Raw genomic sequence first — 13,266 nt, forward strand, 5'->3', positions numbered from 1 at the left:
CTGCAGGTTAAGGCAAGGGAGCTCGCTGAGGGCGGTAGTGACTCATTGCCCTGTCTCATTGCATCATGTCAGTTACCTGGTGTTTGCACCTGTCACTGCAACCCCACCTCAAAATCCCTGACTGAAGAACCTGCTGGAGGGCACATCACTGAAGTCTATTGATGAAATGATGAAATGAATGTGTGAAATGCAAAAGGAGTTACTTTCAGTGACGAGCCCAAAAGAAAATAATACTGGATTGTGCAGTTTTCCTCAGCTCCTCGGAGTGTTTTGGCATTTTAATCTAATTGCTAAGGCCCCACCCTCAGCACTCTTAAAGAGTGGACTCAATGCATTTTCATCTGAAAGAAAAGAAAAGTTATGAAACAGACAAACTGCATAGATCTAGGTGATCAGTAGTTGATGATTTGGTGTTAAGTGACTCATCTTTAACACAAAACCAAAGTTGCACAGATTAAAATGCAAAAAGATCTTGTAGCACATACATAGATATTACTAATGAAGTTTAAGAAGGACTCATTTCTACTTTATCTTAACTAGCTGATCTCCTCGGCTCTATTACAGTGCTTTCATTTGATCAGGACTGTATTTAAGAAAATCGAATGCTTGGGTAGATTCAGTGTCCCAGATAAACTTTGTATTACAGCTTCTGTCATATATATGAAATCTTTTGGTGTGCAGCAAACACTCAAACTAAAATGCTGATGTAAAGGTTGTCATAGATTTCATCACGTTCTGCAATCTAATGTAGCTGAAAGCCATATTCTGCCGGAACAAAAACTGTAAAACTAATTATTTCATTTCATGAAGCTTATATTATGCATGCACCGTAAAACTCCTCCACTGATTTGGATCAATAGCCACACACTCCCTAATGTTCCTCTTTAATGTTCTTCTCTGAGCTGTAATTTCAGGAGGGTTTATTATCTGAGCCCTGCCAGACTGCTGTGGCTGCCCTTATTTAAAAAGCTATTTTCAGCGCGCGCTGTCACTTTGGCTGGTGTTGTGACAAATAAACAATATAACCCAGGGATTCCTGTGGGTGTCAAAAGATCAGGATAGGACTACTTGTTTGTGAGCGCTAGCCAGCCTTTCATTTTCAAAAGCCTCTAATGCACCCGCAGGAGACGTGAGTCTTGTTTCCACAGGACGAATATGGCTTAACACCCTGCCAGAAATCCACGATGCTCTGCCACACGATCGTTTTCTGTGTCAATGACATCTGAGCGCCGCGCCACAGGATGTGCGTTGACTTGGACAGCCTTTTAAGAGAATCAGTGCACATGCGTGTAACCCCTGGGAGAAGACTGATCATCAGGATCTAAGATGAAGGAAGTGCTTTCTGTAACAGCTCATCCATCGGAGCACTCTGGTCCAAGGCTCATTAAATGACCGGTCTCCTCTACTACATCATTTTGGTCATCTACCTCGCAACAGCTGTCTGCAGCAACAGAGCCCTGAAAAGCAATGTAAAGGGATCCAGCTGGTATTTGTCTTTTCAGTGAGGTCATGATCTTATTGCACATGCAGGATGCTGTAATTAGGACAGCAATAATTAAGCTAATACGATGTATGTTGGCAATACGTTCAACACGACCCTGACACAGTTTGTGAAGAATTTTTTCTCACATAAGATAGAATGTCATTGGGAGAACAATTACCGAAAGCTTCTGCACGAGCTGATGTGACTGTGGATGATATGTGACAACATGTCTGCACCATAATTGACATTGCTTTTCCTTGTTAGGCTGAAAAATAGATGTCTAGCTGTGCATAATTCATTGAAATGCATTTTTTTTCCTGCATTCAAGGCCAGAGTTGCCACATCCATTGTCTGTGTTGTTTATTCTCGACATCAAGAGAGGAATGGAGGCGATCTGCAGGATGTAATGAGAACCTCACAACCACAATTGGAGCAATCAGAGCATGCTAAACCACAGAGGAGGTGTTGTTTTTTTCTTCTCCTGTTTGGTCCAAATTCTGAGCTGAAGATCCACGTTTGTGAATAAATATATGCCCAGAAGTCTGGCCCGTGCACCCACTTACAGATTTATTAAGGGTAATGGAAAATGAACTTGTGACTCCAGAGATGCTGGACACTAAAGTTAAGTCAGTTAAACACTAGGAACTTCTGGAAGTATACATATTTTATTGAAGTGCTCATTATGCTGAGTGATGGCTTTGATGGAGATTTAATCAGGTCCTCTTTAATCTCTCATTCATTTCATAATGACCTATTTTTTCACATGACATTGAGCCAAAGGTGTACATGGTGTTTCATTGTGGCACTGCAAACTGTCAGGAAGAAAGTCTCATGTAGATTTTGGCTTTGCAAGCGAATAACACACACAGGGAGCTGCTGGATACTGATGTTTACTGATAGCTGGAAAACCCAGGGACTCTCCCTTCATTTTCAAGGACATTTTCAACTGAATAGAAGCAATTTGCTGCTGAGGTGCAGGATATACAAAGTTATCTTAGTTAGATTTGTGATTTTTGTGCTGAATCAGTGATGTATTTCTAATTGAAATCACTGCTTCTGGTTTATGCCCATTTGATAGCGTTTTGCTTGAAATCACCTGACACAACGGCCAATAAGTTTAAATGATACACACTGAGAATCTAACATGATCACAGTGATGAGGCTCACATGTTGAATTTTAGCTGAGGTAATGCTTCCCTTGTTGACCATCTCATTTTACAGCATGCCAGTGTTAATTAGCACAGACCTTAAAGTATGTCCACGGCTCCATTGTGCATGCATTTAGCTGAACCTCAGACAGTTACTTAAAGTTAGTGCAAGTCTTAACAGAGAAATTGCCTGTGACAAATCCAATCATGTTAAAACTAATAGTTGCCAAGGCAAGAAAGCCTGCAAACGCATTTGTTAAATTCATCCAGGATTTTAAAAAAGCAACTTTTTACTGGATTTCATGATATTATTGTCACTCTGGGTAGTAACTTTGACCTATTAGATGTGAGGCTACTGTGTCGTTTCAGTACAGTGAATGTCTGCTTTCATTTTCATGAAGATCTATTGCTATACTTGTTGAGATATTTCAATACCTGGGATATGAAAGATGGATGACACTTGCCAGTCTGAAAAGTCTAGCCAGTGTCAGAAGTGCCTTAAATCTGCAATCTTTCTAAAGACTGACAGGGGGGGTTGCTCTTCTGGTTTCAATTATAGTGGAAGTGGAAAAATACTCTCAGCTGGTCCAATCTGTGACCTCAGTAAACACTTTCCTGATCAGTTAATGGTCTCAAACACATTTTCTTAGAGTAAAAGGGGAGAATGAAGCAGGTTCCACTTTCCCACTTGACTGGCAAAATTAGGTTTAAATACATAGTTGAGCTAATACCTGCTAACATGTGCATATGTTTAGATTAGCCTCAAGTACTAAATAAAGTTACTGCACTCAGTCTTGATGGAGAAAGGAATGGCTGTAGTAAATTGCATTATCTTAATGAGTGTCTTGTACAATGAACTTAACACGGCCTGGTGATGTATTCACACTGCATGCACCATAAAGAGATTAGCTAGTGTTACACAGTGCATAACCAAAAGCATGACAAATAGGGTGGTTTCCTCCTACAAGGTGTGTGTGTGTGTGTTTGTGTATGTGTGTGGTACTCTATATAGGGGCCGATAGTTTCTTAAAATAGGTTGACAATGTGACACCCAAGGTAACCATGGTTACTAAGGAAGAGGAAGGAGAGAGGGTGAACCTGTCGAGGAAACACATGGGTTTTCTGGGTTACTACAACTGATGCACCAGAAACGCCGCCATTATCACAATATTTTGACATATGTTTCCTACATCTGACATATTATATTGCAGAAGTGTTGTATGTATATGCACAGATCTAATTTGGAAAAACGAACCCGTGCACACTGCAGCTGATGTTAAAACTACATCTACTAAATGTCATAGTTCCATGCAAATGTTCCAGTAACTGCAGGCTTGCTCGCCAAGTTGCATTGGCAAGCAAGCGTGAGAGAAACAGGAAATCACAGAGACAGCAGACGAGACTTTTTTTTCTTTCAGGTGTATTTGATCTTCATGACAAAGCATAATTTGCTTTGTTAAGTGATGAAATAATTGATTGTTCTGCACCAAATTATCAAAGAAAGGAAAATTAAAAGCTCTTACCCAAGGAGAAAGGACTGATATGATATTCCACTCAACACTCACAAAGTAATAGTGTTCATATGTGTGATGGCACCACTATCCAAGCAACACTAGAGTCTCAGAATGATGAGAAGAGATGACAAAAAAGTACCATCTATTTCCACAAAAGTTTTCTTTTATTGTTATTCAGAAATCTTGTAAAGTAATAACTTTGAATTAGAATTAGAATTAAAGTGCATATTTAAATGTATTTAAAGTAGTTCAAAGTCCACATTTAAGTGAGATTATTACATGTTTTTACTGATTTTTTTTAACTTAGAGTAGCGCCTTCGTTACATAACTGATATTAAAATGCATATTTAGATATATTTAATGATGCTCTGAGTGCATTCCAAAAAATAACAAGGCCACAAAGTTCTTCCAGTGATCCTCTAAACGATGGTGGTTGCATTGTGACCTTGTTTTTGCTCATTATTTTTGTTTTTCCCTCTCTCATTGTCCACTTCCTTCCCCAGTTTTAAAAGTATGTGTAAGGAGCTCTTGCAAGTAATTGCAACACTGCTAAGTCCAAAGAATAACATCTTTAACCAGGCGGTCACAAAAAAAGTATTCCAGTTGGGCTGGTAAAAGTGGGACACTCCTGGTGATGCGTGCCTTCATATCGTCACTCATCAAAATATCCCAAATTCTGGAGTTGACGTGGTCCATGCCTGATGTTGTGCAACCATTCATGGAGTCCCCTGGGATTTGAGATTTTGAGGTTTCTGACATGTCAGGAGAAAGGTTCCCGGGCGATGGGATGTATAAATGAAGAGCTGTGGCAGCGCTGTCTGTTCAGATTATCCGTGGTCCTCCCCTCATGCAGATGAAGGTCGTGATTCGGTCATATTTCTCAATCTTGCGGTTCGACTGGAAGACATTAAATTGTTATAGAAATATATACGCATGGCTCTTAAACAATACGGATATGTCTGCTTTTACTGCCGATTAAACCCACTCCAATTATTAGCATCAAGAAAAAAAGATGACCATCGTTCACTTCCCATTATCCTGCTCTGAAGGAAAAGTGGTTACGCTGCTAATGGTCACTCTCCGGGGACTCGTGCAAGGAGGAAAGCATCAAATCACATTAATCTGAACAGTTGGCTGGTCCCTTTGGGCCGGATGCTTGCAGATGGCAGAGAGCTGTGCGTGAGGTGTTTAACTTCTCTCAAGTTGACCCGAATTAACTTGCGTTTTTGCACTACTGACTTGAGGGATCAACAAGGCGATCCTGGATAGTGATTATTGTGAAATACAGCATCAGAAATGTGACAAATAATAAAGCTGGATCATGTGATTGTGTCTGGCTTTGACGCTGTTAGCACAGATCACCACCTTGCATATATATCAAAATCTCTCTTTGCCTTTTGTGCTGCGCCAACACAATCAAGTTTGTTGGCTTTATAAATGTTTCTATTTCCTCCAGTGTGACAATGCAGCCTCCTCCTCTCCACTTTTTTCTGGGTATCTGACCTTCAAAGAAAGCAGATGTGTCACATGAATGATAGAAAGACCTCTGCTTCTGACCTTTAAGTGATGCATGCCTCTGAGCAGTAAGTGATATTAATGGTTTTGTGCTGTTATGATGCACCAGGTTCAGATGTCACCTCAAGGCATTTAAGGTAGACTGTGCCATGCACCTGGACATGTCCTTACATCTAAGGTCAATGGAGAATGCAACAGGCGTGGGTGGGTGATCAACAGTAGCTAAAAGGCTTTTAAACAGCCTGCTGGCCTTCATTAAAGTCTTTTGGCTATTTCAGCCAGCCTTCACGGAGAGGTGCCGCTGATGGTGCCAGTAAATGGATAGTCTCTCAGTCTGTGCAGCAACAAACAAACTTCTAGCACATTCCTGCAACGGAGCGAAACTCTGTTTAACAAATGATCACGTTAGCGCTCCCTCGTCCCTGAAATCTGAAACTAATTTGGTTTGATTGTAGCATTAACGTATCATGTGCTGAAGGGAACATTACAGGCTCGGTGAAGTTCCTGGGTCGTGATGTTCAATCAAAAGCCTGAAAAAAGCCCCTATCCCACCCCCAAACTGCTGCCTAATTAGAGAATAAAATCACAGAGAGATCCCTTTAAAATGTGCAACTTGCTTCCAGATTGTATCCTTTCTTTAATAGTAGACTAATAAATACAATTTCTACTTTCACTTCCTAAAGGGATGCATTCAGTGGCCATGGAGCAGTTACTGCTGATGATCCATTTTATGTACTATCACATAGTGCTTGATTAGGTGTAAAAACAGTGTTCCGGTTATTTAATTTGCCTGCAACTATGAAATCTACAATGAATCTCCTGCTGCTGGAAAGCACATTCTGGAGCAAGCAATGATTGTTTAAAGATTCACTGTGCCAATATGTTGTGTACAAGCTGGAATATGCAAATTGAGTGCAGCAGCTATCTCAAATAAAGCCCTGTCGGTATTAGAGGAAATATTCGCTTAAAGTAAGCACTGTTTTAATATAGCATATTACATAGTAGTAAATTCATGCAACTATATTGAAAACCTACTAGAAAGATACGTCTTTATTGTAAACAGCAACAATCACAAGGCAACACAGACAGTCTGACTAAGGAACGGTGGAAGAGGTAGGGTGATGACAAAAACCAAGGGCAAGTAAAAAGACATGGGTGAGAAATAATGAGCACAAGGGAAGCAAATTACAAAAGGATACAAAAAACATTTGTAAAACAATCATGGACACATGAGAGACGGACCCAGTGACCGGCAAGCCAAGGGTTTAGATGAATGGCCAACAAAACGGGAGCAGGGGACAGAGGATTACAGGAGCATGGAGGGGCAGAGAAATAGCAGGGAAATCAGTGGGGCAGACTGCCCAGGGAAATTTGTTAAACATGATATATAATTTGTTTTGGATACATCTAAAGGGTAATATTTGGTCTGAATATGGCCTCAGTGTATAAATCTATTCCCAAGCCAATCAATTTCACAAAGGGCAAAGTTAAGGCTCTAGAGGTTAACATCAGAGCCAGAGGCAAATTTCAGTTGATGATGGCTTTTCCTTGTGGGGTCTCGTGTGTGGTCATTTTGATGGTTTCAGATGCATGTTGGCTGATCCTTTAATCACATCTCTGAAGAAGCTGCAGCAAATTTCCAAGTCAGCTTAAGTAATCGGGCAGATGTTTCAAATTTAAATAATTAAATTCTTGTCCGATATCATCAATGCTACACGCAATAACAGTCTTTTAAACATTATAAATTGCAATTGCTGCTTAGCTTTTCCAATGCCACTGGTTAGGTCAAGAGGCCTAATTATTAAATTATGAAATATTTATTTATTTAACTCTGCTGACTCATGACTCGTGACTCGTGCTCACCACAGTTTTGGTCAGAAGTTTACATCAACTCATTATGGCAATGAACGTTATAGTAATTTGGGGCTTTAAATTATTTCTTTGAAGAGCTTTTTTCAGAGTGGAAGCCTACATCTTTAATGGCTTTGAAATACAAGAATTGGTTGCACAAGTTTGAATTTATTTCAGATTTTCTAAAAGACACACAGGGTTAAAAGTAGACATACAGTCTCAAGTATATAGATACACCCCCACTAATATTTGGTTAAATGACTCTTAGCAAGTTGCATTTCGACCAGATGTTTTCGGCAGGCATCAATAAGCTTCTGCGGTAGTTCTGGATATTTGATTACTCTTCTTAAAATTTGGTTGAGTTCATTTTACTTGGTTGGCTTCCTGGCAGTGATTCAGCCTTTGAGTGCAGCCTGCAAATTTTCACAACTGATTTGACGGCTCTGGGAGAAGCACTTCAGAAGCTAGTGTCAACCTGCTTTATCAACTGGAAAATCAGTTTTGTTTGGGATTCACTTCATTGTATCCAAGTTTCACCCTCTACCTGCTCATTTGAGGTGAGGCTAAAGTATTTGGAGGTCCATCCACTTTGTACAAAACAGATTCAGAGCATGATGTTACCAACACTGTGCTTCACAGCTGGTACGGTGCTTTTGGGTTTCAAAGCCTCACCTTTACTCCACCAAACATGTCGAAGTGTGGGGCTTCTATTTGTGTCTTCAGGATCAGATCTTGTACCAGAGGCCTGAGAATTTAACCGTTTTTAAACAGTGTCTTAGTTTTTCCTGTGGACTGCACTTTTTTTCCTCATGGTGCTGTGCCTTTCTCCCAGTTTGGGCTGTTTATAGCACTGGTCTTCACTCTTCATCTATTCCAGTCTTTTCTGGTTGTTCTGTCAGCCCCTGGTGTTTCTCTATCATTTCAGTCTGCTCCTTTTTTCTGATGTTGCTGTCAGTTGCCACATCTTTTAACCTCCCCTGGCTCAGGATCTAGAGCAGATTGTCTATTAACTGGAAGGTTGATGGCTTGGTCCCCGGCTTTTGTAGTCGGCATGTTAAAGTATCCTGAACCCTTGTGTGAATGTGTGAACGTAATGTTAAAAGTTCTTTGTTGTAGAAAAAGGCATTTGAATGAATGGCTTTGAGAGCTCAAATGGAGTACCTAATCACATTCAATCTGCCTCTGTTAGAGCATCCCTAAATACGGCCTCACAAATCTGGTTGTAGTATTTTTTAATTACTCTAGAGTTCATGTTGTAGTTTATAGTAATGGTAAACTGTATTATTAGATTTTCTCCAATTCTTATTATAGCTCAGCTGTTTTTGAGCACCCCTGGTTTCGATGTATTAATAAACACGAAATAGCATCGAAATGAAATATGAAGTGCTTTATAGTTTAGTGAGTCTTTATTATGTATCCTGCAAAACACAAGCTGTCCACAGTATCACAAACAAAGACAAGTGATTTCTCATTTTAGTCGTATATAAAGCATTTATGGCTTTTGCATTAATAGAGAGAAGGCTGCTGTCACACGTGGGAACTCCCACTGTGACTCCCTGCTCAGAGGGGATGTTGAATTCAAAAGTCCAGGTGGAGACTGGCTTAGACAGCTGCTTGATTTGTTCTGTCTCACCTTCATAAGCAATTCCCACTGGGAGGAACTCACTCCCTTCCTACCTCTATCTCCCATTTATGCTCTATATTCAGAGCTTGTATGTTGCTTTGCATTTGCTGCAGCCATGCTTTGCTTCACTTTCCTTGATTTTGCCAAGGAGTTCTGCTGACTTTTGAGAGCATTTCTGGTTGCCCCAGCACTGCAACATCTGTTCTCTCATCTCTCATATACAGTTAGTGCAGAATTATTAGGCAAGTTGTATTTTTGAGGAATAATGTTATTATTGAACAACAACCATGTTCTCAATGAACCCAAAAAACTCATTAATATCAAAGCTGAATGTTTTTGGAAGTAGTTTTTAGTTTGTTTGTAGTTTTAGCTATTTTAGGGGGATATCTGTGTGTGCAGGTGACTATTACTGTGCATAATTATTAGGCAACTTAACAAAAAACAAATATATACCCATTTCAATGATTTATTTTTACCAGTGACACCAATATAACATCTCCACATTCACAAACATACATTTCTGACATTCAAAAACAAAACAAAAACAAATCAGCGACCAATATAGCCACCTTTCTTTGCAAGGACACTCAAAAGCCTGCCATCCATGGATTCTGTCAGTGTTTTGATCTGTTCACCATCAACATTGCGTGCAGCAGCAACCACAGCCTCCCAGACACTGTTCAGAGAGGTGTACTGTTTTCCCGCCTTGTAAATCTCACATTTGATGATGGACCACAGGTTCTCAATGGGGTTCAGATCAGGTGAACAAGGAGGCCATGTCATTAGTTTTTCTTCTTTTATACCCTTTCTTGCCAGCCACGCTGTGGAGTACTTGGACGCGTGTGATGGAGCATTGTCCTGCATGAAAATCATGTTTTTCTTGAAGGATGCAGACTTCTTCCTGTACCACTGCTTGAAGAAGGTGTCTTCCAGAAACTGGCAGTAGGACTGGGAGTTGAGCTTGACTCCATCCTCAACCCGAAAAGGCCCCACAAGCTCATCTTTGATGATACCAGTCCAAACCAGTACTCCACCTCCACCTTGCTGGCGTCTGAGTCGGACTGGAGCTCTCTGCCCTTTACCAATCCAGCCACGGGCCCATCCATCTGGCCCATCAAGACTCACTCTCATTTCATCAGTCCATAAAACCTTAGAAAAACCAGTCTTGAGATATTTCTTGGCCCAGTCTTGACGTTTCAGCTTGTGTGTCTTGTTCAGTGGTGGTCGTCTTTCAGCCTTTCTTACCTTGGCCATGTCTCTGAGTATTGCACACCTTGTGCTTTTGGGCACTCCAGTGATGTTGCAGCTCTGAAATATGGCCAAACTGGTGGCAAGTGGCATCTTGGCAGCTGCACGCTTGACTTTTCTCAGTTCATGGGCAGTTATTTTGCGTCTTGGTTTTTCCACATGCTTCTTGCGACCCTGTTGACTATTTTGAATGAAACGCTTGATTGTTCGATGATCACGCTTCAGAAGTTCTGCAATTTTGAGACTGCTGCATCCCTCTGTAAGATATCTCACTATTTTTGACTTTTCTGAGCCTGTCAAGTCCTTCTTTTGACCCATTTTGCCAAAGGAAAGGACGTTGCCTAATAATTATGCACACCTGATATAGGGTGTTGATGTCATTAGACCACACCCCTTCTCATTACAGAGATGCACATCACCTAATATGCTTAATTGGTAGTAGGCTTTCGAGCCTATACAGCTTGGAGTAAGACAACATGCATGAAGAGGATGATGTGGACAAAATACTCCTTTGCCTGATAATTCTGCACTCCCTGTACCTGTGATTTCTCTTCTTCTTCTTTTTTTAAAATCACCACCTGGTTTCATTTTTTCATCAGTTACGGTAATCTGCGTTTTCTCCAGGCTGTCTTTGAAGTACTTGTTCTGTTAGATGCTATATAACCATCAGTGTTTGCCTTCAGATGTCTCTTGTTTTTTGGCATCTTTGTATTGAGCAGCTTAAAACAAGACATAGATTTGCCAACAATCTGCTTTTCAATTTCACACAGATGTGAGCCAATATAAAAGTGTTTGTTTCGGGGCAATTATAACTTTTAGAGTTTCTTTTTTTGTTTATACCACTCTCACTTTGCACCAAAGTACGCCTTAGGGAACAACAGGGGAGTGAATATCTATCATAAATCATACTGGCAGCTGCACTGGTGAAGCGTGTACATCTCACATCACCTAAACAGCACCTAAGTCTTTTCCTTGTGATGCAGATCACTGATGCTCTAGGTTACAAGTTGCAGGAATGCACTGCAAACACAAAACAACCAAGAGGAATTATGTATTTTTTGGCTTTTCACACACACCATTCTGTCACTGTGCCTCTTTTTCTAAGCCTCGAAAATATATGCCTATTCCAAAGCCGCCTTGCTGGTATGCCAGCAAGATGAATAATATGAAGCCACTTCACTGGATATTTACAGGATATGAATTTCCTCACCCATAGGTTGCATTGTGTGTGTGTGTGTGTGTGTGTGTGTGTGTGTGTGTGTGTGTGTGTGTGTGTGTGTGTGCATAGCTTCTTTATTTGGAAGCCAGAGCCAGAAAGGGCAGCCTGATGTTTCTCTCTGTGTAAATGCACACACAGTGGTGCCCACACATTCATTACCTTCATATCAGGTTCAGACATAACTCTTCTCTTGCTATTCTGTGTTTACCTTGAGCTCATAGGTGCATTAGCTTGCATTAGAAACCTAAAACTGACTGTTTTAGGTTTCACTGACAAAGGTTGGAAAGAGGGGGAGGCAGCTGAGCAGTACTGTTTGCCTTTGCAGAGCAGAACTCCTCCACTTCTCTTCTCCCGTTACACTCCTCCGCTATCATCAAGGTTAATTAAAAAATGTAACCACAGCTTCAGTTTTAAAGCCACCTCTGGAAGATTCCTTAGAAAAAACGTGTCTTTCTCTGCCTTTCCTGCACCTTCACTTGGGGTTTCTCTCTCTCTCTGCTCTTCCACAATGGTCCTTTGGCCATCATTAGAACTTGATGAACTCTGTTTAATAATCAAGGGAATATGTGGAGCTGAGTTTGGCTGTGGTGTTCCTGTATCCTACAGGCACTGCGGCGGTGGCGCTTGTTCGTGTTTGAAAGGAAAGTCCCCTGTGTGTGCTCCCGATGTGTTTTCTGCATGCTGTCAGGGGGGAACATAAAATGGTCTGCTCACATCTTTGTCTGATTAGTTTTAGAGAGTGTGTTCATTAGACTTAGCACATTAAGTTAACTTATGGATATCTCACAATGGCCCAATTCCCCCAAGTACACAGCAACTGATGTCCCATCCATTCGCTTCCGCTTATCCTTTCCAGGGACGCGGGGGGCGCTGGAGCCTATCCCAGCTGTCATAGGGCGAGAGGCGGGGTACACCCTGGACAGGTCGCCAGTCTGTCGCAGGGCCAACACACAGAGACAGACAACCATTCGCACTCACATTCACTCGCACATTCACACCTAGTGGCAACTGATGTCTGGGTGATAAATCATTTCAGTCTGCCTGCTTTAATTGGTTGGTCATATTTTGATCTTAGTGTACGTAGAAGGAAGTCATACTCTGTATCACTTAGCCTACATGTGTCTTGTGGTCTCTTTCAGACTTAAATGCACCACAATGTGTTATGTTTACAGTCTCTGTTGGGTTTGTAAATGGATTTGTGTCTGATATATTTATCTTTTTGACGACTACTTTAGCACACCGGGGCAAAGACATTTCTCCTCTCAAGCTTTTATCACAGCCTTGATTGAAAAAAAGCAGCCTTTGAGATGACATTTTCTCTCAAGTTTAACACGTGTTCTTTCTGTCACTTTCTCTCAGCCAGCCATGGTATTGGAAATTATTCAGCATTAGTGTGCATGGAGCCTGGTAGACTCGAGGAGCTACTCCCCAGCAGCTGGATGTCACATTCAAATAAAAGTAAATTAGCTGTTACCACAAGGCTAGGCTTGGGAACTGCTGCTGTGCCTAAGAAGCTATCCTGGTCCAGGCAACAATACAGATGCAATATATGTGGAAATGCTTTATACTTTCAGATAGCTGCCTTCTTATCTGATGAAATACAGCTATAGAAATATAGACATGCTGAATCACAGCACCGGGAATATAGTAGTGTATAAATCACC

This window comes from Astatotilapia calliptera, chromosome 19, assembly GCF_900246225.1.
Source record: "Astatotilapia calliptera chromosome 19, fAstCal1.2, whole genome shotgun sequence".
Classification (NCBI taxonomy): domain Eukaryota; kingdom Metazoa; phylum Chordata; class Actinopteri; order Cichliformes; family Cichlidae; genus Astatotilapia; species Astatotilapia calliptera.